We start from the raw sequence: 25,658 nt of genomic DNA on the forward strand, positions 1-25,658 counted from the left end.
CAAAACCATCCTGAACAACCAATGGGTCAAAGAAGAAATCAAAGTGGAAGTCAAAAATGTCTTCAAAACAAACAAAAATGGAAATTCAACACATCTAAGTTATGGGATACAGCAAAACCAGTTCTAAGAGGGAAGCTTATAGCAATAAACACCTACATTAAGAAAAAAGGAAGGTCCCAAATAAACAACCTCAAGAAACTAGAAAAAGAATAAATGAAGCCCCAAATTAGAAGAAGAGAGGAAATAACACAGATCAGAGTAGAAATAAATGAAAGAAAGAAGAGAAAAACAATAGAAAGGACCAATGAAACTACGTTGGTTTTTTGAAAAGATAAACCAAATTGGCAAACCTTTAGTAAGACTAAGAGAAAAGACTCAAACAAAATTAGACATGAAAAGGAGACATTACAACTGATACCAGAGAAATACAAAGGATCTTAAGAGAATACTATGAACAATTATATGCCAACAAAATGGATATCCTAGAAGAAATGGATAAGTTCCTAGAAACATATAACCTACCAACACAGAATCATGAAGAAAAAGAAAATCTTAATAGACCAATAACAAGTAAGATTGAATTAGTAATCACAAATTTCCCAGGTCTTGAAAAGAAAAGCCCAGACCAGATGGTTTCACTGGTGAATTCTACCAAATGTTTCAAGAAGAATCCATATCAATCCCTCTCAAATTCTTCCAAAAGAGGTTGAAGAGGAGGGAACACTCCCCAACTCATTTCATGAAGTCAGTGTTACCTTGACACCCTGATGGCCAGGTAAATAAAACTACAGGCCAATCTACCTGATGAATGCAAATTTAAAAATCCACAACAAAATATTAGCAAACCAAATTCAACACTGTATTAAAAAGATCATATAACATGAGGGGCACTTGGGTGGCTCAGCTAGTTAAGCATCTGACTCTTGATTTCAACTCAGGTCATGATCTCGCAGTTCATGAGATCAAGCCCCATGTCAGGCTCTGTGCTGACAGTGTGTAGTCTGCTTGGGATTCTCCCTCTCTCCCTCTGTCTCTGCCCCTCCCTTGTTCACAGGTGCTCTCTTTATCTCTCTCTCTCTCAAAATAAATAAATAAACTTTTTTTAAAAAGATCATAGAACATGATTAAGTGGGATTTATCCCTGGGATGCAAGGATGATTCCACACACATAAATCAATAAATGTGATCTAGCACATTACTAGAATGAGAGATAAAAATCACATGATCTAAACAGATGCAGAAAATGCATTTGACAAAATTCAACATCTAAAAAGCTAAATGACACTGATGAAAGAAACTGAAAACAAATACAAATAAATGGGAAAATATCCCATGTTCATGGATCAGAAGAATACTGTTAAAATGTCCATCGTACTTAAAGCCATCTCTAGATCAACATAATCCCTACCAAAATTCCAATGGCATTTTTCACAGAAACAGAAAAAATAATCCTCAAATGTGTATGGAACCATAAAAGAACTCAAATAGACAAAGCAATCCTGAGAAAGAATAAAGCTGGAGGCATCACGTTTCCTGATTTCAAATCTTACTACAAAGCTGCAGTATCCAAAACAGTATGATGCTGGCACGTAGACCAATAAAACAGAATTTAGGGACCAGAAATAGACCCATGGATATACAATTAATATTTGACAAGGGAGCCAAGAATATTCATGGGGAAACTTCAATAAGTGTTGGAAAAATTGGAAACTCACATGCTAAAGAGTGACATTAGACCTCTATCTCACACCTGTTGGAACAGCTAGTATCAAAAAGACACATGAGGGGAATCTGGGTGGCTCAGTCGGTTGAGTGCCCAACTTCAGCTCAGGTCATGACTTCACGGTTCATGAGTCTGAGCCCCACGTCAGGCTCTGTGCTGACAGCTCAGAGCCTGGAGCCTGCTTTGGATTCTGTCTCTCTCTCTTTCTCTCCTCTCTCTCTCTCTCTGCCCCTCCCCCAGCTCACACTTTGTCTCTCTCAAAAATAAATGTTAAAAAAAAAAAAAGACATGAGATAACAAGTGTTGATGAAGATGTGGAAAAGACTGGAACCCTTGTACACTGTTGGTGGGAATGTAAAATGGTGCTCCACTGTGGACATGTTGTCCACATGGCAGTTCCTCACAAAGTTAAAAACAGAATTACCATATGATCCAGCAATTCCACTTCTGGGTATACATCCAAAAGAACTGAAAGCAGGATCTTGAAGAGATATTTATACACCCGTGTCAATAGCAGCACTGATCACAACAGCCAAAAGGTGGAAACCACTCAAATGTCCATCAACAGATGAATGGATTAACCGTGTATGGTATACTATGGCATATTATGCTGCCTTAAAAAACAGAAGGAAATTCTAGGGTGTCTGGGTGGCTCAACTGGTTAAGCGGCCGACTCTTGGTTTCCGCTCAGGTCGTGGTCTCACAGCTCATGAGTTCAAGTCCCACATTGGCTATGTGCTGACAGCGCAGAGCCTTCTTGGGATTTCTCTCTCCCTCTCCCTCTACCCCTCCCTAGTTCTCTTGTTCTCTCTTTCTTTCTCTCTCTCTCTCTCTCAAAAAATAAATAAACATTAAAAAAAAAAGGAAATTCTGACACATGCTACAATATGGATGATGACCTTCAAGGACATTCTGCTAATTGAAATAAGCCAGCCACAAAAGGACAAATTACTGGCTGATTCCACTAATATGAAGTTTCCAGAGTAGTCAGTGTCATAGAAACATAAGGTAGAAATCTGGTTGCTCGGGTGCCTCGGTGGTTGTCGGTTAAGTGTCCAACTTTGGCTCAGGTCATGATCTCACGGCTCGTGAGTTTGAGCCCCGTGTTGGGCTCTGTGCTGACAGCTCGGAGCCTGAAGCCTGCTTCGGATTCTGTGTCTCCTCTCTCTCTGTCCCTCCTCCTCTCACACTCTGTCTCTCTCTCTCTCTCTCTCTCAAAAATAAAACAAACCTTAAAGAATTAAAAAAAAAAAAGTTGGTTGCCAAGTCTAGGAGTGGGGCGGGGGGGAATTCGTGTTTCGGGAGTACAGGTTTAGTTCCGCAACATTAAGAGATCCGTGGCTGGATGGTAGTAACACATGGATGGATGGTAGCCACTGTCCTTGATGCCACTGGACTGCGCACTTAAAAATGAGGAAGCTGATACATTTTCTGTGTATTTCGCCAAGACTTTTTACAAAATGGAAGAGGGAGGCAGAAAAGCCGGTGCTATCGTGCTACGACGTGAGAAGGACACAATCTGCCGTGGCTGGCTTCGAAGCTGGAGAAAGACGGGCCCGAGCCAAGGAATGTGAAAAGCTGAAAAGGACAAGCAAGTGGATTTTCCCCTGGGTCCCCTAGAAAAGAACACAGCCCCGGCTGACACCTTGATTTGAGCCCGGTGAGCCCCCGTAGGTTCTGATCTACAGAACCCTAAGGTAATAAGTTTGTGTTGTTTTAAGGGGCTTCATTTTGGCAATGCTTTAAGGGGCCACAGGAAACCAATGCAAAAGGCTCCCGAAAGGAGGGGCATCAGTGCAGGGAGGGGAGCCGAAGGGCTGAGTCTCGTTCAGAAAATTCAGTCCCCACCTGCGTACCCAAAAAGGGGTATCCTCAGAACACAACTGTTCTCTCTAAATTATAAATGTTCATTTTTCAATATTTCCTAAGAGGAAAAACAATCATAAAAACAGAGGTACATATGCACTGTGGGGGGGGGGAGGGGGGGGAGAATCAGACTGGTGAAAAAGTTATTATTTTTTTTTTTAAAGACAATTACCCGAAACTAGTGAGTCGTTTCTTTTTTAAAGTACCCTTTCTATGCAGATTTAAGTGGACACCTTTAACAAAAATGTATTGTATACCGAACACATGCCACATTTTGCGCTTCCTAATGGTGATTCAGCAGCAAAGTGAACGAGCCCAGCCCTGCCCTCCAGGTCTAGCAGGAGAGGGACAGGAGGAGATTGTTCTAGCAAGGAAGGCAGGTGTATGGCGGCACACAGAAGGATGCTTAATCTGGACTTGGGGGTTCCCAGGAGCTTTCTGGAGTCTCAGTGATCTCTCAGCTGAGACCTCAGTGACGAGGTGCAGCCAGCAAAGGTAAAGGTGAAGGGCAGAGTGGTCCAGACAGAAGCAGCGTGCACCCCGGAGCTGTGCGAAATGGGGTGGTGCTCATGTGGGACCTTGACCATCACGTCAAGGCGTTGGGGTTCCACGGGAGGTTTGGTAGGTTGAAGAACGGCCCCAAAGCTACCCAGGTCCTAATCCAGGGAGCCTGTGAATGTTACCTTAGGAGTCCCCATGTGTGATTCAATTAAGGTTCTGGAAATGGGGAGACCATCGTAGGTTACCTGGCAGGATCCTAAATGTAGTTACAAGTGCCCTTCTAAGAGGGACAGAAGGAGATTCCGCTGCAGACAATCCCAGCAGAGAGAGAGAAACGTGAAGGTGCTGCACTGGCCAAGGATGGAGAAGAAAGGAGCCATGGGCTAAGGAACGGAGATTTCCAAGTCAGAAAAGGCAAACAAGGGATTTCCCCCCCAGGGAGCCTGCCTGACCCAATAGTTTGGACCCAGTGAAAACGACTTCAGACTTCTGGCCTCCAGAAGGTAAGAGAGTAATCTGTTTTAAACCACCACGTCTGGGACCATTTTTACAGTGGCAACAGGAACACAGGGGAGGGTGTGATCAAACTTGAACTTTAGAACGATTGCTCCACCCGACTCTGCTTTGAGAAAGGATTATGGAAGGGAACTGTGGCAAGGGGACCCCGGGAGGGTCCTGACCCGGGGAAGGGGACAGTGGGGGTGGAGTCACAGTGTCCAAAGGGCTTAGAGAGGTAGATGGAAAAGTCGTGAGGCATCAATAAAAAGGTTTGGAAGCGGGCACGCTGCCAGATTCACCATGGGATTAAAGACAGAGTTCAGGATGATGCTTGCGCACGGGCTGCAGCCCAAGGACGGCCACGTGGGGGTGGTGCCACATTCACACGTGCCAAGTTGAGGAACACGGGCCGACTTTGAGACACGCCCACGGAACCCTCTGGTGCAGAGGACCGCAAGCACAGCCGGGTCTGCGGCCCAGGAAAGTGCCAGCACAGGGAGGGAGGTCAGGAAAGCATAGAAGGCTGAGGGGGCAGGGCTCCAATGCACCCATTAGGTCAGCGATGCGCAGGGGAAAAGGAGTCCCGTAAGGGAAGCAGAGAGACACAGTGCCCTGGAAACCAAGAAGAAAAGGTGCCTTGAAAAGGAAGCTGATGATAAGAGCCCAAGGAGAAAAGCCAGAGCAGCCTCTGAGCAGTCATGGCCGAGCAATGAATTCTGCAATTAATCTAACTCACAGATTGGGTTTTTTGCAGGACTCTTTTGTTCACTGCCTCCATCATAAGCTGTAATTTGGAAATTTTGTTTTGCATCTGAAAGCAGTCTGTCCTGTCCTTAAGGCAAGTCCCTTTGAGAGCACGCCCGCTTAAATCTACAGAACACACCAATTAGAGAAGTTTTTTAAGTTTAAGTATTTACTTTGAGAGAGAAAGCATGAACAGTGGAAGGGAGGACAGAGAGGGAAAGAGAATTCCAAGCAGGCTGCTTGCTGCCAGTGCAGAGCCCAACACGGGGCTTGAACTCACAAACAGGGAGACCAAAACCCGAGCTGAAATTGGATGCTTAACCAACTGAGTCACCCAGGCGTCCCCTCACCCCGAATTAAACAATTTAAGTCTTCTCTACAGTTATTAAAACGATTTGGTGCTTGAGGAAAGAATAGACAGATCAATGAAACAAAAGAGCATGTAGAAACAGACTCAAATATATTTGGGCACATAGAATGTGGGCTCCATCTAAATAGCAGGGGCAAGATACATTTTAAAAATGTTGCTGGAGAATTGGCCTTTAAAAAGGGGAGGATGGGGAAGCTAAATCCCTACTTTGCTCCTTCCACCAAAAGAAATGATAGCTGAATAAAAAGATCTCAACATTAAAACATAAAATTCTGGAAAGAAACGTAGGATATATATAAACTTGAAGTGGGAAAAACTTTCCTATGAAAGACTCAAAATCCAGAAGGCATAATTGAAAAAAAACCCAAAATGGGACCAATCTGTAAAGATTTTCAACTTCTGTTTAGAAAAAAAATTTTACCCTATCCAAAGTCAAAAGTCAAGTACAAACTGGAGGAAAACATTTACAATACATGTGACAAAGGGCTAATGTCATTAATACGTAAAATTAGCTAATGTCATTAATATATAAAATTAGCTAGTGTCATTAATATGTAAAACTAATAAATCCGTAAGAAAAAGACTCTACACCCAAGAGGCTGGGCAAAGGACATGAATACTTTCACAGAAAAAGAAATACAAATAGTTAACAAATGTATGAAAAGATGGTCAACATCCCTAATCAGGATTTTTTTACTTCCCAGATTGATATAAATTGAGTAGTTGATGGCCCAAATGTGGGGATTCTCCAAGGTCCCATCACTCCACCTGTGTTGGGTGATCTTAGCAAGGCCATTGCTACGTATCAGACCTACTGGCTCAGGTTGCCTCCACCTTTGTCTCCAACCTGAACTTCTCCCCACCTTTTTTCTTACTCTTACAAGTCTTCAGTTAGGGGTGTTAGGAAAATACTTAATAGCATACCACATTGTTGAATTAAAACTACAGGTAACTGGGGCGCCTGGGTGGCTCAGTCAGTTGAGCATCTGACTCTTGATTTCAGTTCAGGTCATGACTTTGCCATTGGTGGGATCGGGCCCCACATGCGGCTCTGTGCTAACAGCATGGAGCCTGCTTGGGATTCTCTTCCTTCCTCTCCCTCTAACCCTCCCCTGCTTGCACACTCTCTCTCAAAATAAATAAATAAACATAAATTAAATTAAATTAAATAAGTAACTGATTCTAGCACCCAATCCTTTTGTCTGTCTCAAGGCCAACACGTGCATCTCTCTTCACAAACTTTGCAACTATCACCACAAATCACTGGCTATCTCCAACCAGTTGGGGGTTGGGGGGAGGGAGGAGGGATGGGAGCCAGCTACATTAACATTCACTTAAAGGCAAACACAGCAGCAGAGCTAACAAAGGGCCGGAAGTTTAGAGTTCAGTCCGATATTCCTTCAGCAGAGTATTGTTCCTCACACAAGGAGGGGTCGGAGGAAGATGGCTGATGGGGCTGGAATGTGGACTCAATTGGAAGTTTCCTCGAGGACGCCTGCCAATATCTGTGGCCTGGGAGAGAGGGATTTGTTCAGTGGCTGTTGCAACTCTTTGCCTTCTGTTATTATCAAGAATTTATGGAGCGCTCTGGGAATCCAGAATGCCTTGTAAGAACCATTTACAAGCCACGCTTCCACGATGCCTCGAGAACGCACAAGTGGCCGCCATCATCTCTGAGGAAGAGCGAGCAAGATGGGGAGGAAGCTGGGGCTTCCCTCATGAGCCGGCATCTCAGACCCAGAACTGAAACAGCTCACAGCTCACAGCTTCCCACACAGGAAAAGAAGGGGAGAGAAGGGGGACACAAATGAAGGACAACTTTGACACCAAACAAACATTTTCTAGAAAAATAACTTCACAAAAGATTATTTATAAAAAAATAATTTTTAATGTGGAGCTGCTCTTTGGAAGTCTAAATCCTATTTACACCTACAGAAGGAACGTCCTCTATGAATATAGTCTTTCACGCCTCACGAATTCTAAATCGGTACAACTTCCCTGTAGGTAAAGCAAATGTTGAACCACATCTGCTAAAATGTCTGGAGGTTGTGTGTATTATTGGCTTGCTACGTCAGGACATGAGCCTCCCAGGGTTTAGTCACACTGAAGACCTGTTGGGGCCACCAATGAGTCAGTCCTTCCCTACTGGCACTGACATTGTGCCCTGGTGGAATGTTCTAGGTTCTCTTCAGCTCCGTCAAGTGCCTGGGCAATACCATGTGCCTTGCTAGTGGAACCTAGTATGTTTCGCATGAAGGCACATCCGGTACTTCCTGCTTTCACCGAAGACAACTTGGGGGCACAACCCTCCTTAAGATCCAAAAGGATGTTTTGACGGCGGAAAGGCTCCTACGCAATCGGAGGATGGCATCCCAACCATGGAGAACTTTCTGGGTCTGCTTTTCATGCTCCGTGAGTGTGTCCATGCTCCTCTACAGACCCGAGCAAATTCACACGCTCCCCAGACCCTGGTCCCATGCTGAGCTCTTCCTTCAAAGTGTCCCCGCTGCGCCTGCGCAGTGTCGGGGGGCAGGCACTCCCACCTCGACCAGTCCGCCATCCCAGCACTTACCACCACACAGAAATCATCCATCTGGGGTTTCTTCCCCCAACTTGGGCCTGGAGCTTCCCTCCCCTGGGTCCCAGTTCCCAGCCTGTGAATCTTCCCATTATTATTATTTCTTCCAGGGAGGGAGTGGGTCCCTGCTCTCTTGAGTAAGAGGACTCCTGGAAGCAGGGCCCCCAACAAGGATTTCTGGGCACATGAGTTACTGAGAAAGTGTTTTCGAGAGAAACCTGTAAGCAAGTGAGGGAAGCAGGACCGGGGCTGGGTCACCGGGGTTCCGCTGGAGTCCAGCCATAGCCTGATCCCCTGGGAACTCCGGGGTGTGAATAACTCCACAGAACTGTCCCACCTTCACACAGCCAGTCCCTGTGCTAGTCAGCCATCAGCTGAGAGCCCCCCTGGGAGGAGGGGTGAGCCCCCAGGCACTGCCCTGCCAAGACCAGTTCCCAGGACGAGGAAGCTGCCAAGACTCGCGAGCAATCCACTTCCTCCCACCACCATCAGGCTGGGAGGAAGCAGCTGTGGGCACCAGACAGCCAGGTGCTGCGGGTTCAAGGCTGAGCTGCAGGAGTGAGGGCAGGCTGCCCGAGCGCTGGGCCAATCAAACCCCTGCGGCTCTCGCACAAAGGCTCCCTCCCCCTTCCGGTTCATGGAGTCTCCCACTTACAGGTGTCTCCAGCCTCCCCGAGAATAAATGAGGGGCCATGCAAGCCCTTGAAAGTCACCAGCCCAGCTTCCTGCGAGGAAGGCAAACATTAAGCCCTCGAGAAGCTCAAGAGGTGGGAAAAGGAATCCAAAGGTCTTCTGTGTTCTTAGCTCTTGGTTGCTCCAGAGTCCAGTGCCCTCACTCCCTTTCTGTCAGGGAGCCTGGAGACCACGCCGTGGATAATCTGGTCTCAGAGCATCCCCAGGATGCTGGCTAATCCCTACAGTTTCTCTTCTGGCCTAGACACGAAGGAACTGGAAAGCCCCTAGAGGGAGAAGAGCAAACGCAGAACAGAAAGGCTGGCAACCCCTGGCAGGAAAGTCCAGAGTGAGATAAAGAGCCCCACTTTGTTTCCCAAACTCTCCTCCTGCTGGCACGGCAGGAGCCAGGCTTGAGCTCAGCAGCCGGGGTAGGATGGGGGTGGGCTAACAGCCGACCAGCACCCAGGCAGTCCCAGCATCTAAGAAAGTACAGCTAGGAGAACGAGGCCGACTCGGGGAGGGGAGGGCTTGCCACAGAGAATTCCCAGGAGGGCAAACCCAGCAGAGCCGCCCTCTGGCCAGCGAGAGGGACATGCAGCCTACGAGGCCTCAGCTGAAACCAAGGCAAGAAGGAGAAGCATCCGCTTTGAGACACGCGACATCTCAGAGGTTCTCATTCTAGCACTCATTAAACCCTCCCTGAGGACCAGAGATGGGGGTGTAGGGGACAGGGGGAAAGAGAAGTTGATTTTAAATTTCTGACGTCCAGGCTGCAACCCATGCTGATTACAGCAGACCCTCTGAAAGGGGTCCAGGCATGACCATTTTTCAAAAAGTTTATTTATTTAGAGTAAGAGACAGCATGAGCAGAGAGAGAGAGAGAGGGAGACAGAGAATCCCAAGCAGGCTCTGCGCTCTCAGCCCAGAGCCTGACGCGGGGCTCAATCCCACGAACCTCGAGATCACGACCTGAGCCGAGATCAAGAGTCCAACGCTCAGGTTAACTGACTGAGCCCCCCCAGGGACCCCGCGTGATCATTTTTAAAGCCCTCCCAGGTAGTGCCAATGTACAAGGAGGACTCAGAATGATCATAAAATCTGACAGGGACAGAACTGTGTAGACTGAGGACGCCACCAAATGTACCTCAAAGCAGCCTTTCAAGAATGGAAGGAATGGGATTTTTCTAAAAGCAAACTAAGTTGGGTCTTTAGCACCCCCTCCTCATTACTAATCTTTCAAAGGGGAGAGGGGACGGTGTAGAGCATCACAAAAGATCAGTGTGTGCAGGGCCGGAGCTAGCTGATGCAAAGGGCTCAGTCGTGCAAACCAGGGCACCACACCACAGGAGCCAGGAAGCCAGCCCCAGGCTCCAGATACAAAGGAAATGCTCGCTGGAGGCCCACAGCTTCCCCTTTGGGGCCTGTCCCCACCTCTTCTCTGAGTCCTGCCCTGCCTCCCGGGGACAATCGGGAGCCCCTGGGTTGGAATAGAAAGTTATCTGCCACAGTGCTCATACTATAGTGTTAAAGACTTTCTCATCAGATCTCCTGAGGGACTCTGCTTTGTAACCAAGCAGTGACAGGGGAGATAGTGCTATTCCTTCTGCACGTCAGCTCCTTGGTATAGGGCAGGAAGAAGTGTCGATGGCAAACAGGAAACCCCAGCCCTATTGCACCACATGAGGAAGGAGACAAGAGTCGTGGCCTGGGACCCTGCCAAATTCTAGAGATTGCAAGAGATTCCACCTCCTGGTTCCTGAACCTGAACCTGATCCTGTCCCAGACATGGGCAAAATTCAGGCTGCCTGGGAAAGAAATAGGGCAGGCACACTTGCCTTCCACCCACACGCTTTATTCAATGAAAGGCCCACTTACTGGCCAGGGCTGCATCCTCTCTGGGACCTGTTCACCCCACTAAACCTCCCCTCTCTGAATGTACTTCCTCTGTTCCCTTTTCCAGGCGTTTGGGCCTCCAGTGACCCACCCACACGGCTCTTCCAATCACTCTGTTCGAGAGTCTGGCACCAAATACCACCAAAGGGAGGCAAGGTTAAGGTCAAGTGTCCTAAGGGTGTGTACTGCACTTTCTCAGCTTTACATTTGGCTGTGAATAAAAGGCTTTGCCAATCCCCACCTCAAAAGCACGCTAAGCATCAAGAAAGGGGGAGCGGAAGGTATTTGGGAAGAGGTTGGCAGGTGGAAAAGGGTTTAGCAAGAGAACTAGCAGAACACTTGTCTCAGGAGGCACCTTGAGCCCTGTTTCCCCCACAAATCGGGGAAAGAACACTCACGATAGTATTACTGCGCTAATAATAAAATACCAAATGCGAATCACAGCTACCATAAATGAGAGTTTACTACGGGCCACCTAGTATCTGCTTCAACCCATTGAATCCCCACAACAACCCCATGGAGAAAGAAACCCTACTATCCCCATTTTGCAGATGAAGCCAATGAGGCACAAAGAGGCCAAGCAACTTGTCCCAAACTACACAGCCAGGAAGGGATGGAGCTGGGGTCAAACCTGGGACTGTGGGCCGGAGAAGCTGACACCCTCGAGTTCTTGCAGAGCAGACCTCTCTCGAGGGGAAGGCGAAAAAAGTTTTCGGCTACAAATCAGCAGACCCGGCCACATCCAGAGGAGTGTTCCTCACACTGGAGTGTGAACCAGAATCCCCTGCAGGGCTCGTTAAACACAGACTCCTTTCCTCCTCCCCCCGGTTTCTGATTCGTACTTCTGGATGGGGTCTAAGAGTGTGTCTTCGTAACAGCCTCCCAAGTGATGCCGGCGATGCTGGTAACAAGGCTCCAGAAGCTCTATCTTATTCCTCCCAAAAAAGAACCCATGGGGAAGGCCTTATTTTCACCATTTCACAGATGAGGAAACAGAAGGTTCCAGAGGTTAGGCACCTGGTCCCAGGTCACAGAGCTGACAAGAAGCCCAGGGCTCCTTCCGTGCCATCCTGGCTAAGTGCCGGCTATTGGGGGAACAGGCTGAGCAGGACCGTCAGGAACTGCGGCCACGTCGGGTCCAGGAGTCCCGGGGAGGGGAGGGAAGTGAGCGGATGGCTGGACAGACGAGCCGTGGGTGAAGCAGACCCTGCAGGGACCAGGGATGGAGACCTTGGCCAGCGACTTGGGCACCTGCAGCGTCACAGAACCACAGACCCTAAGTCACATCCACCCTCCGTCTAAAGAATGAACTACCTGCACACTCGTGGGTCCCGCAAAGCACCTGCTCGCCCAGCCCGGAAAAGGCCTGGGGGCCTGACTGATGTCACATACGAGGCCTTTGCCGAGGGAAACTTGGCTCCGTCCCAGGAGGGAGCCCCTGCCTGGCCCACCCTCCAGAGGAAGAGCTGAGACTCAAGCCACGTGGGGGTCCCCACTCAAGCAGCTTGGTCCGCGGACCCGTGCTCTTCCCACAGGCAACCAGGACCCCGGCCTGTCCTGCTCAGGCCTTCTGCGCACAGATCTGAGTGCCCAGAGCGGCTGGGGCCGATGGGAGGAAATGCGCCTGGGATTCCTGCCAGGAGGGCCCACCTCCCACTCCACACCAGTGGGCAGGAGGCCAGGTGAGTGACCTGGAAAGGCACCGCGGGGGCTCACCCAAACAATCACCTTGAGGCCCGGAGGAGCAACTACTTGTTTATAGGAAAGTCCCACCGGTGTCCATGAGCTTTTGACCTTCTGGATGGATGTTGAGGAGGAAACCCAAAGAGAACCAGGGTGTTGGAGCAGGATGGGAAAAAAGGCATTAAGGGAGCAAAAAAACGCACGCACGTGGATGTGTAGAATTTAGACTCTGCCTCAGAGAAACCACAGCCTTAGAAAGCTAACCCCCCAGTCTGACACACCTGCCAAGGAAGGGCCTGGTCGCATCGACCTCCCTAGAGCAGCACCTTCATCGCCTTCGACCAGAGGGGCCTTGCCAAGATTAACCCTTTAGGGGGCTAAACTCCATCAGCGAGCAAGAGTCTGTCTGGCGGAGCTGGCCTGAGGAAAAGAAGGGGAAGTTGGTGCAAGATACACTGGCCCTGATCAGGCAAACAAGACTGAGCATTCCTTGACCTGCATCTCTCAGAAGCAAGAGCTGTTTTATAGGCTGGTTTAATGTTCAATCACAGGAAGGGCAAATTAGGCTTTCCTCCAGCCCAGTAATGATGGGGTTGAGGTGGGCCCCGTGCCACAGGGAGGGCCCAAGGTCTGCATGAGTCCTCGTGCTTGGAGCCCCCCCTAGCCATCTGTGGTTAGCATCTCAGCTCTGCGGGGACGTGCCAACCCATCTGGGCAGGTGGGGAGGGGTTGCCTTTAGTTCCCTGTTTCCGACAAGCACAGGTTTCTTTCTGGCCACCCTTCCTGTTTACCGAGTGATTTCTCTGAGACTCATCTCTGACCTCACTTCCCCTTCCTCAGGGAACCCCAGCAGTTCTTCCTTTTTTGGTGCTCTAGGCCAAGATTCTGAGTTTCGTGTGGCGAGATCTTGGGGTTTCTGCTCCTTGCTCGCTGGGGCCAGAACTGGAAACCCAAGAGCCAGGATCGCGGGCCTTCCTCCCCCCACGATGGGCAGGTTCCTCTCGCTTCAGAAGCAGTAAGGAAGGGACGGCAAAGGAAGAGTCCAGTATGTGCTGGGCCCTCCCTGGGGGCAGCCATGGTGGCCATCTTACATCCACCCTCCTTTAACTCCCTCAACACCCTGTGTGTGTGGAAAAAAACAGCTGATCTCAGACCCTTCCTAGTACCAGGAGAGATGGCTCATCTGGGGGTTTCCAGAACATTTCCAAGAGGCTGAGGGGAAGTTTTCCACAAAACCACATTCACACCCTCCTCTGCCAGCCCTACAACCAGCCAAATGACCCTAAAGAAACCTCAACACCATGAAACACCGGAGTTCTCCTCAAAATGGGATTCAAAGGCCGTCTCTGTAAACTCTTCACACTTCCCCAACCGTCTAGGATTAAAAGAGCAGCCTGCCATGGGGCAGAGAGAAAACAGGCAGAGCCAGGTAAAGAAACTTCCAGAGCCCAGTGGGCAAGTCTGTCCCTCCCAGACCTACACACATCCTATTGCTGACTCCGTGGAGAGCCTGACAGGCCCTTCCAGGAACTCGCTTACCAAGGAACTTGAGGCCTTTCCCACAGAACAAGGTGTTCAGAGAAAAGCCACTTGATCCACTCCCGTGAGGCCTGAGCACATGACCTGGTTTCCCAATGCCGGGTCCCGAAGCTTCCCAACCCCCTCTCAGACTCAACCTGAAGCCAAAGTGTACACACCATCTCCCCTGTTCCCAACCCCACTACACCATGTCCCTGATTAGCTCGTCACACACATAAGGATGTGATCCTTCACCCAAATGTCTGTATATCCAACTGTAAGATCCCGTATGGAGCTTCAGGAAGCGGGAACTCGCTATCTAAGGCTACTGCCCATCTCTCCAGAGCACTTCGGGCCTCATGGACCCCCACCAACTAAAGTCCTCCCTGCCTGCCCGCCAGGCCACCTTGCCTGTGAACAGAACATTCAGCAGCCATATCTTCAGCCACCGTGGTGGGCATTTAGCAGGTCAAGTTGAGCCTCAGAGCCTGGAACACACAAAGGATGCTTGAAATTGATCTTGAGGGTCTCGTTCTCAATCTCCAAGGAAGATGGCCTCAACCACCCACCTCCACCTGGCTTGGACCTCACTCACTGCAGGACAGCTCTTAGGCTCAAGGCACAGTGAGCCCCACGTGCACCCCCTCAAACCCACCACAGCAGCCGCGGTCTGCGACGTGAGGCCCAGCTGCCAGCGACCAGCAAGCCACAACCGAGGCCGGCCCTGAGGCCCACAGGGCTGCATTCATCGGTGCCTGGCTGCCTGCCTTGCCCTGCTGGGCTGACTGCGAGGTCAGACCCTGCCCCCCACCCCAGGCGGTGATGGCAAGGGCGTGAAGGATGGCCAGGACATCGTGGCCCGCCTGAAATGAAACCACCAAGGACCAAATGCCACCACCTCATCCCAAGGCTTTCTCTTTCTTTCTTTTTATGACCTTAGCAAAGCACCCATCTTTATCCATTTAAAAAATACAGATAAGTGGGGCACCGGGGTACTACAGTTGGTTGGGCGCCCGACTTTGGTTGGGGTCATGATCTCACAGCTTGTGAGTTCGAGCTCTGTGTCAGGCTCTGTGCTGACAGTTTAGAGCCTGGAGCCTGCTTCGGATTCTGTGTCTGCTCCTCTCCCACTGGCAGGCTCTGTCTCTCTCACAAAAATAAATAAACATTTAAAAAATTAACATAGATAAGCAAAAAGATTATGATCCATGAAAGGACAATTATTGAATGATTCCAATTCTATGAGATACCACTGTAAATGGAATAGAGGCTGCCCAGCGCTTAAGGGTAGGGAATGGGAAGCCGATGTTTAATGGGCACAGAGCCTTTGTTTGGGATGATGGAAAAGTTCTGGAAATGGATACTGGAGATGGCTGTATAACAGTGGGAATGCATTTAATGTCCCTGCAGCTGTCTGAATGTTTGTATCCCTCCACCTTCATATGCTAAAATCCTAACCCCAAATGCGATGGTGTAGGCAGGTGTCTGGGTGGCTCCGTCAGTTAAGCGTCCGACTTCGGCTCAGGTCATGATTTCCTGGTCCATGAGTTTGAGTACCACGTCTGATTCTGTCCTGACGCTCAGAGGCTGGAGCCTGCTTAGGATTCTGTATCTCCCTCACTCTCTGCCCCTCCCCGACTTGTGCTCTGTCTCTGTCTCTCTCTGAAAGTTTTTAAAAAATTTTTAAAAAGACACGTGATGGGATGAGGAAATGGGACCTTTGGGTATGATTCATGGGGGTGGCTCTCCCCTCATGAATGGCATTGGTGGCCCTATAAAAGAGATCCCACAGAGTCCCCCACCCCACCTTTCTGCCATGTGAAGATATAATGTGAAGTTGGAGACCTGGAAAAGGCTCTCACCTGCCCGTGCTGGCACCCTGACCTTAGACTTCCAGCCTCTAGACCCGTGAGAAATACATTTCCGTAGTTTTTAACTCAGTCGGTGGTATCATGTTACAACAGCCCCTGAACTGTAGGCTTAAAAGTGATGAAAGGGGTATATTTTATATTATGTATATTTTACCAATTAAAAATAAAAAATATACTTATTTAAATTTAAAAAAGACTAAGATCAGGGATGCGTGGGTGGCTCAGGTGGTTAAGCGTCTGACTCTTGATATCAGCTCAGGTCATAATCTCGCAGTCGTGAGATCAAGCCCCGTGTCTGCTTGGGATTCTGCCTCTCTCTCTCTCTCTCTGCCCCTTCCCCACTGTGCTTTCTTTTGCTCTCAAAACAAATAAATATTTTTTAAAAAAGACTAAGATCACCACCTCCCCAGATTTCACCAGAGACAATCACTATGAACATTTTGCCGTACATCCTTCCAGAGACAAATATTAAATAGGGAGTATGATACATTATACATATGATGTATATGTATATATACCATATACATCATATGTACATGTATACATAAATATGTATACATATATATGTATGTACATCATGGTATATATACATATATATACACACATGGTATATATACATATACATATACATATATACATCATGGTATATATATATATGATGTATACATATATATGATGTATACATATATATGATGTATACATATATATGATGTATATGTATATATACATATACATATGATGTATAATGTATTATATGTATTATATGATGTATACATATGATACAAATAGCACAGTTTGGTAACCTGCTTTTTAGAAATATCGTATTTTTCCATGCTAATAGCTGTACATCTATACTGTGTATTTTCTGTAGCCACACAGTATTCCAACGTTAGATAGGCAGTCTTCCCTGCCATCCCAAAGTAGAACATTCCTATGAAAATTTATAAGCCAAAGTATAAAGTAAAGAAGCAATTCCCATTAATTTTTATGGAAAAATGTTTTAGCACTCCCAGACCCAAAAATAACCTCTCTTGGGCTTTTCCAATACCTCAGGACACATCTTGCTAACAGACACACAAAATAAGCTGAAATAAGCACAGGTGCTCCTAGAAACAGTTCAAGTTCAAAGTTCTGGGGCTCGATGCCAACATGCTGAGTGCAGGTCCCGCGGAAGGGGCTTGCGGGACCACTCTCAGTGCAATGGTCGTCCGCAGCCTCTGCGCTGGTTTGCTGCAAAACAAACACTGAACGCTATGTTTGCTTTTCGCCTTTTTCCCGAAAAATGAAAATCCCCTCAGACTTCTGTCAGAAAAAAACAGGTACTAATGTAGGTCTTTCATAAAAGCCAAGCAGCATAAGGCAAACAACTTTCCAAAAGCGAGGAATGCCTGTACCATAATTAACAAGCTTACTTTTGTTGGGATTTAGCCTCCATTTTGGTGGTGGTGGTTGTTATTATTACAAATAATGCCGCCAGGGACATCCCTGTGCACGTATTTCCCTGTACTTGTCCAATTATATCCTTAGGGTAAGATCTCCTACCGGTGGAACTGCTGAGTCAGGGACTCCCTCAGGATGGCTGTCAACAGAGAATTAGGAGTGAGATCACACCAGCGATGTTGAATTCTGCCATACAAAAGTCTCCTTCTCCAGGTGGACTTCTCCTGGCTTTCACTTGGGGGTCTGTGACATCACACTGTGGTTCAGGAAAGCGGGGACAGTCTTTTCCATAAGACACCAGCTCCTCCCTCCCCCCCCCACAGGCCTCCTCAGGGGACACACCATGCCTGTGTCATGACGAGAAACCGGCACACAAGGAAGGCAGAACGTGGCTGGGCTAATCTCTACTGAATTCCCTTTTGCCAGCGTGGAAGACTACAGCAAAAGACTCGAAGAGGGCCCAGTGCTGGGCGCCCTGGGGTGGGCAATAGAAGTATGGACGCATGAAAGATTTTTCCTTTGTGAAAGGTTTTGTTCTTGAGTAGGCGCAAGAAGAATGCAGTGGACTCTTCCTAAAGAGACCCAGGGATAGAAGGATTTAGGGGAATAATCTAATTCCTTACCCTGGAGATGGGGAAACTGAGGCCTCAAAAGACTATAGCATAAACATTTCCATAGTCACTAAATAAACCCCAGATGAATCTCACACAAAGCGATTCAGCCGGCCGTTCAAGGGCAGAGCTTAAACGTACCTCAAGTTTGGGATGTCTTGTACAATTCTTACCTTCTTCACTTGGTGTACAAAATTGAAAATTAAGACCACTGAGGCCACATCCCAGCTCAGTCACGATCACCTACGACTGGAGCTGTTCCTACTGGCTCTCAGGAGCTGACTATGTACATCTCCTCCCAACTCAGTGTTCATGGCGCCATGTTGGTAACTTGAAATCAGCCACGGTGGAAATATTTACACTATAGAAATCAACAAATACCGCAAAGCAAGGCTCCCCCTCCAACCTATGGAGAGTCCAGTTGTTCAACATTTATCACTGGTCACAGCCTAGATGTGAAAGCCATGAGCAGATAAACTCGGTTTCCTCACTTAGCCTAAGGATAGCTTCCTTCCCAAGCATTACAATTGGCCATCCGTGGGCCATCATAATACCCACGCCCAAATCCACCATGGTCCCTTCTATATTAATCAGTGAGAAGCAAATGTCTGCCTGAATGCCTGCTCTGTGCCAGGCTCCTGTCTGAATGCACATCACAATATCACTGTGGGATAGTTATAATTTCCATCTTACAATTACGGAAACTGAGGCTCAGTGACATTAAATTACTGTTTACATTTACTGTTAAATGACTGTGCACTAAATCCTATCCTAGGTTGGTTTCCTCTGGAGTTGACCTTCAAACAAGCGTCTGAGTGCAAGTGGAGGGGGCCTGGGAAAGTGGAACAGGGAAGGGACAGCAGCCAGTGAAGGGAGCCAGTTACTAGGCGACTCTGGCAGACAGAGTAGCATGTGCCCCCAAGTCCCCAGCAGAGAAGTGAGGGAACTGGGGTATTTATACGCCTTCTGTCATCAGTCACTGGAAGAGAGCACGGGACGATGCTGACAGCATCTATTACATTGTCCAATATCATGCAGCTGAAAATGGTAAAACAGCATTCAGAGTCCAAATCCAATATTCTGCATTACTCTTTTAGAAATGAGTAGTTAGGGGAGCCTAGGTGGCTCAGTTGGTTAAGCGTCCAACTTCAGCTCAGGTCATGACCTCGTGGTTCATGGGTTTGAGCCCCATATCAGGCTCTGTGCCAACAGCTCAGAGCCTGGAGCCTGCTTCAGATTCTGTGTCTCCTACTCTCTCTCTCCCCACACCCCTCCTCTCTAAAATAAATAAACAATTAAAAAAAAAATAAAAATGAGCACTTGATCTAACAAACACTTAACTGAGTGCCAAGTATGGGTAAAGAGCCATGCTGGTCAAGTACACCTATCTTGCCAAATCACTCTGGGTTGAGATGCCCAAGGACAGCACAAGGTATGTTTTGTCAAGTTTTACCAATGGACTGAATAGGCAAAGTCCTTCTAAGTCACTTTGCTCATCCCATGGTAATTAGCTAAGAGCCCCTCCCTGCCCCCTACTTCGGGGAAAGGTTTCCGTGTCTGATTCAGCTACAGCTGGTTTGGGCCGGAGTTCCACATCCTTGAGCTGTCGCCCCAAGCAGCTGTGACAACCTGTGATTACAGGCTCCGGAGTCGGCCTGCCGTCCCAGAGCTGATCAAAAATGCCCCACTGGACGCCCCGCCGGCCCTGTTTACTGTGCCCGGCTTCCCTTCATCCTCACACAGACATCTCCGTGGGAACCCACAAGGCGGCCAAAGAAACGAAACCAGCCATCACAGATCTGCTGGAGCTTACCCCATCTTAAGGACTTACTTAAAATTCTTCTGGAGATGCAGAGAGGTGCTTAAATAGGGCAGTGTGTCATTAGGGTAAATCACCGGACCCTACTGTAAAGAGTGGTGGGAGAAGCAGGGAGGAGGCAGGAGGGGACCGCTGCCCTAGCTCTGTAAACCACGTGGCCGCAGCCCTCAGCAACTATGTCTTGAAGACAGAGAGACTGGCCGTCGTCTTCTGGTCTGAGCACACTGCTGAGACCCGCACAGCTTCCCACCCTGGGGGAGAGAAGGAGACACAGGCAAGTCCTGGTCCATCTCCTAGCCTCTCGGCGGGGTTCTCTGGCAATCTGGTCCTGCCTCCACACCCCCTCCCGTTGGGGACACTTCCTGCCCGAGTACCCAAGGAGGACCAAAGGCAAGAATCAGGCCAACGTTCTTTTGTGCTTCGGGCCAGCCTTTGGCACTCCAGCGGAGGTGCCAGGATGTGCGGTCCTGGGCACGGCTCCAGCCAAGTCTCTCGGCCATTCCTAAGCAGCTCACACACAGAAGGCAGATGCGAAGCCTGGCTCCGGGGCCCCAGGAAATAGACCAAGAAATCAAAGCAAAACCAGTGGGTGACTGGCAGGCCCCAGGTAAGACAGCGCCTCTGAGACCAGGGAGGATTGAGGGGCTGAGAAGAAGGCGTAGGGTCATCTACGACTCCTGACTGACTTCCAAAGGGACACAAACTGGAGAGAGGGCCTGGAGCCCCAAACAGAAGCCGTGTAGACATGCAGAGAGGTGGATGGGCTTGAAGCCCCAGAGGCAGAAGGAGACCCCCTAAGGAAGGTGGGGATGCCTCCCAGGGGAGGAACACAGGCACAAGTGTACATGTCCTGGCCCAGGCAGTCAGGTGCAGAGGGCACACCCCCACCTTCCCCTGGGGGGGGGGCAGCCCTGGGGGCACCAGGTCCCCTGGCCTCCTTTCAGCCAGGCTCCCTGAAGACACCCCTCATGTTAACTGATTTCACCAGCACAAAAATGAGGGTGAGGAGCCTGGGCTGTGTCTGGGCCACACCCCCGCTAGATGATCCTGCCTCCCAACAGGCAACCCAGCTCTCCTGTCTTCTGAAGGAGGGGCAGGACTCCCCACCCAGTGTCCCCAGCACTGGGAATCCCCAACTGTCCCAGCCCACACTCCCTGGTGCCCAGGCAGGCTGTATCTATGGCCTCCTCTCCTTCTGCCCGGGCAAGAACTATCTACCGTCTTTCCCAACCTGCCCCGCCTCTCCGAGCTCAGCCACCAGTTGAGGCCGTCTTGCAGCCTCCCTGGGCCCAGCGGACTGCCTGATCCAGAGCAGAAAGCTGGTGCCCACCCTCAGCCACTCCAGGGTCTCTGTTCCCAAGTGGGCCCCTCCCAGGATGACTCCATGCTTAGTCCCTGGGACACTGCATTCGATACAAGCTAAAAACAAAATAAAAACCAAAAAAAAGAAACCCCCCAAAAACCCAGAACACCTCTTCTCAAAATAATATCTCTTAGCCGTGAGAACTTTCTTCAATTCCTCAGACCACCTGCAGAAAGAGTTCCCAGTAAATAAATGCGGGCTGATAAGTAAAATAAATCCAAGCCCACATTCCTCCTCCAGACGCTCTGGCAAGAAGGCCCCTGGCTCGGAATCACAGCTGTTTAAAAGAATCATTGTTTCTAATTCTTTCCTCCCATTGTACCAAGATCAACCCGGGCAGGAACAGAGTCTCACTCGGGGATGAATTGTTATTTGTCAGCTCGCCGGTTCAAACTTTCATTCATCACGTCAAGGTACTTACTATAAACCCGGCCAACGCTAGTCACAGTCTCTGTCCTCTGGGAGAACCCGGATTCCGGACACCTGGGAAGCCTAGCGCTCAGCTCCTGCTGTCACTGAGGGGCAGAGGTGCTGTGAACAGCCCAGGACCCACAGAGAGCCCTAGAGTCAGATGGAGCCCTCGGTCTCCCGGTGGGGCCACCTCGCCTCTCTGTGCTGTCCCCAGGGCTCCCCCCGCTCAAGAGCGGAATGCAAAACAGGCGCGCGGAATGCAAAGCGGGCGCCCGAAATGCAGAAGTGCCCAGGTCGCCCAAGGCACCTGCCTCTCTCGGGCAGGAGAGGACGCCAAGCCGAGGTCCCCAACGACCTCAGCACTAGCTCGGTAGGCGGGCGGGGAGACCGCAAAAGGGAAGTGCCACGAGGAGCAAGGGCCCCCGTGCCCCTGCGCCCTCCCGGAGGAGACGCGGGCGCGCCGCCCGCCCGCGCTGGGTACCGGAACCCGCCTCTGGGGAACCGTCCGTTGGGCAGGGAAGCTAGGGGCCGGGCTGGGGTCGGGCACTCCCTGCGCTGTCCGGGCCTGCCATCCTTGCACCTGCTGCCCGGCCCCAGCTCACCACGGAGTCTCGGGAACCCCAAAGAAGGGGTGGGGGCGCCTTCCTGCCGCCGCCCCCGGCGCGGGGAGAAGGAAGGACCCCCAGGGGTCGCGGGGGAAGACGAGCTTGGAGCCACAACTTTCTCCGACCGGAAGGTGGGCGTGCAGGGCTTGGCGCCTAGGCGGCCCCCGGGGAGTCTGCACGCCCAGGAACCCCGGCGGCCGGGGGACGAGGCAGGAGACCAAGGCAGGCGAGGACGGAGGCGCTGACCTGGACCCGGCGGGGAACACCGCGGGAAAACTTTCGGCGAGGCTGGAGGGAGGCAGGGGAGAGACGACCGGCCCGCGCCCGGCACCTTGCGCCCCGCATCCCGCGCCCGCTGCCGCGCGCCCCGAGCCTTGCCTGCGTCCCCAGCCGGCTGCATCGCCCGCGGAGTTGAAAAGTGGGGGTGCCTCGGCGGGGGGGTTGCTCCAGCCCGCGCCTGGGTCAGCGATCCGCGGGCCCAGCTCAAATCCAGTCGGGCAGCGCAGGCGGCGGCCGCGCGATTGGGGGTCGAGCGCCCCGCCCTCCTCGCCTCCCCTCCGCCCCTCCCGCCCCCTCTGCCTTTATCCGTCCCTACCGCGTCGGATCGGCCTCTCTCCCCGCCTTTCTCTAGCTCTCCATCTCTCCCCCGCCCCTCTTCCCTCGCCTTTCTTCCTCCCCTCCTCTCCCGCCGTCCTTCCCTCCTCCCTCCTCCCTCCTCCCTCCTCCCTTCCCCCTGGGGGGCGGAGCTTCTCCCCTCCCTCCCAGACAATGCTAGGGCTGCGCGTCCCCTCCTTCCCAGCTTGAGAGTCGGGGCTCCGGCTGCCCGCGTCTCTTCCGGGTTGGGGGGTGCGGGGGGGTGGGGGTGGCGGGGGGGTCCGGGGGGGTGGGGGTGGCGGGGGGGTGGGGGTAGGCGTGCAGGGGTGGGGAGGATGGGCTGGCTTCCCTCACCCCGTTCGCCGCCGCCCTCTTCAAGCCGGATGGAGTCTCGGCCCAAGCCCTGTGGCTCGCCCCGCGCTGTGACAGCCACTCCCAGGGAACAGTCACGCTGCCCCGCAGAGACCACCTCGAGCGCCCCGGATTCCCCAGACGGAGGATGTGGGATTCATTTTCTAACACCCCGCCTTGTTCCAAAAAGGGCTTGCGCTGAGCAGGGGCTAAGCAAGGCCCCTTCGACGGACGGGAGGGCCGACGTGACAGTGAAGGAGGCCAAGTTCCTTTGTCCACCTCTCACCTCCCTCTCTCATCCATCCCTGGACTTCCTGGGGCTCTCAGCGCCCCAGCTTCGGGGCCCCTTATCTGTTCCCCTCCTTTTATCATAATTCTCCCCCCACATACAAATCCCAACCGTGCAGGGTGAGTCTCCGTGCCAAAAAACGGGGGCCTGATGGTTAATGGGTAGCCGGCTAGCCCCCAGGGTACAGCCGGCTCTGCGCATCCCTCCTGGAAGCCAAGCATTCTTTACCAAATTCATTGTTTGGATCTTGGAATGTGTCTCCCTTAGAAACAATGTTATAAATGGTGATGTGCTTCCGAGCCCAGCCGCAAAAGCCTTTGAACCCAAAATGCAGCTGTAGGGTGGGGCTCAGAACTGTGTCAGTTACCCTGGAACAAGGAGGCCAGTGATCAGCGTTTTCTGTAAGGAAAAAAAAAAATTATCTGCTTGTACTATCCCCGTGACCTATAAACACAAAGCTCTCCCGTTAATGTTCTCCCCCACCCTCAGCCAGAATTCTGTACTTGTAAGCTTCCTCGGTCTGCAGGTAACATGAACAGCATCAGGGGAATGTATTCTGAGGACATGGCGTTTTTCTCTGTGACCTCGGGGTCAGAACTACAGGCAAGAGCTCTGTGAGAGGCAAATCCAGAGCCTGGAGGGCTTCCAGGAACCCAAGAAGTCTTCCCTAAGGGGCCCGCTGTTCCCTTTCATCGTAGATTGGTCATTTCCTGCACCCCAGACACATGACAAAGGGTGCCCCCCATTTCCACCAGTGGGGGCTTGGAGCTCCCCTACTGAAGATAGCAGCCAGGCAGAGCTAAAATCCTAGTCTCTACTGCAGTCTCTCAAGAGAGCAGTTCGTTGGCCCATCTTGGGTCAGGTGACCATCCTATGACCAATCGACTGGGGCGTGGGACTCTTCCTGCACAAACTGGGCTACGAGGTACCTTGCCCTTAGGTCCTGTTTAAAACACAATCCAGAGGTGCCTGGGTGGCTCAGTTGGTTAGGCCTCTGACTTTGGCTCAGGTCATGATCCTGGGGTTGGGGCTCTGCTGACAGCATGGAGCCTAGAGTCTGCTTCCAATTCTGCGTCTCCTTCTCTTTCTGCTCCTACCCCACACCCCCCTCTGAAAAATAAACATTAAAAAAAAATTAAAACACCATCCATTCCCCTCTACTTATACTTTACACTTTTGCCAATAAATTGATTCAGTAGTTCAAGATACCAGCAAACTTTTTTCCCATCAATTTCCCCATATAGAAGCCACAGAAGACAAAGGAGTATGTTCTTACCCTTCCTGTGGTGTAGGGACAATACCTCTATAACATGCTTAATACTTTGCAAATATTAAACTGATAGATGAAAGCCTACCCTCATGCTATGTTTTCTTGCCACCATCCACCTCTGGGGACTGGACCAAGAGGCACATGGCCCCAGGGAAACAGCAGGTAAGCATTGTCCAGAACTGATTCTCCATTAGAAATACAGTGTGAGCAACAGGTGCAATTGAAACTTTCTAGCTACATTACAAATAGTAAAAACAAAACAAAAACAAAAACATACAGTGAAATCAATTGTAATAATAGATTTCACTTAACCCAATATACTCAAAATATAATTTCAAAACGTAAACAATATAAAGACATTATTCGTGAGGCATTTTACATTCTATTCCTGTACTAAGACTGAAATTGGGTATGTATTTATGCTTTAGCATATCTCAATTCAGACGTTAAATTTTTATCAAAAATCCTTGATCTGTAGGTTTTATAAAATTTCTATCTGAAAAAGTAGATTCACATACCTGAGTTGTTCCAAACATACTTTAGCGTGACCCAGTAGCTGGGGCGCTTGGGTGGCTCAGTCAGTTGAGTGTCAGACTCTTGATTTAGGCTCAGGTCATGATCCCAAGGTGGTGGGATATAGCCCTGCTCAGGGCATAGAGCCTGCTTAAGATTCTCTCTCTCCCTCTCACCCCTACCGAGAGCGTGCCCCCCTCCCAAAAAAAAAAAAGTATTTAAATAAAGTTACCCAATCACTGAATTCAGTTTTTAAATTTTAATTTCAATTAGTTAAGATTAAATGAACTTAAAGTTTCATTCTTCAGTGGCACTGTTTCAAGTGCTCAATGGCCACATGTAGCTTGTGGCTACCACATAGGGACAGTGCAAGCTTAGAGAGGGAGGAAGCCACTGATGAAGTCAGGGTCTCAAAGCCGACTTCCTTCTTCTCTTTAGCAAACCAGTGGCAGGAAGGTCAAGCATGGCCAGA

The 25,658-nt window shown here is 50.1% G+C and overlaps 1 protein-coding gene across 4 annotated transcripts in view; it reads right to left on the reverse strand.

Moving 5' to 3' along the window:
• The window catches only part of RASSF2 (Ras association domain family member 2), a 42,537-nt gene extending 19,743 nt beyond the window's left edge, over window positions 1-22,794 (reverse strand). The window contains exon 1 of one of the 4 annotated variants that reach the window (XM_039224171.1): window positions 22,765-22,794. The gene's annotated coding sequence lies outside the window, so the exon portion shown is untranslated. Of the gene's footprint in view, window positions 1-3,571; window positions 3,583-21,574; window positions 21,828-22,415; window positions 22,709-22,764 lie in introns of those variants that run through there. The other 3 variants (XM_039224172.1, XM_039224166.1, XM_039224175.1) reach the window with 3 other exon arrangements.
• Window positions 22,795-25,658: the final 2,864 nt, after the last annotated feature.

This window comes from Hyaena hyaena, unplaced genomic scaffold, assembly GCF_003009895.1.
Source record: "Hyaena hyaena isolate Hyena2069 unplaced genomic scaffold, ASM300989v1 scaffold_16, whole genome shotgun sequence".
NCBI lineage: Eukaryota > Metazoa > Chordata > Mammalia > Carnivora > Hyaenidae > Hyaena > Hyaena hyaena.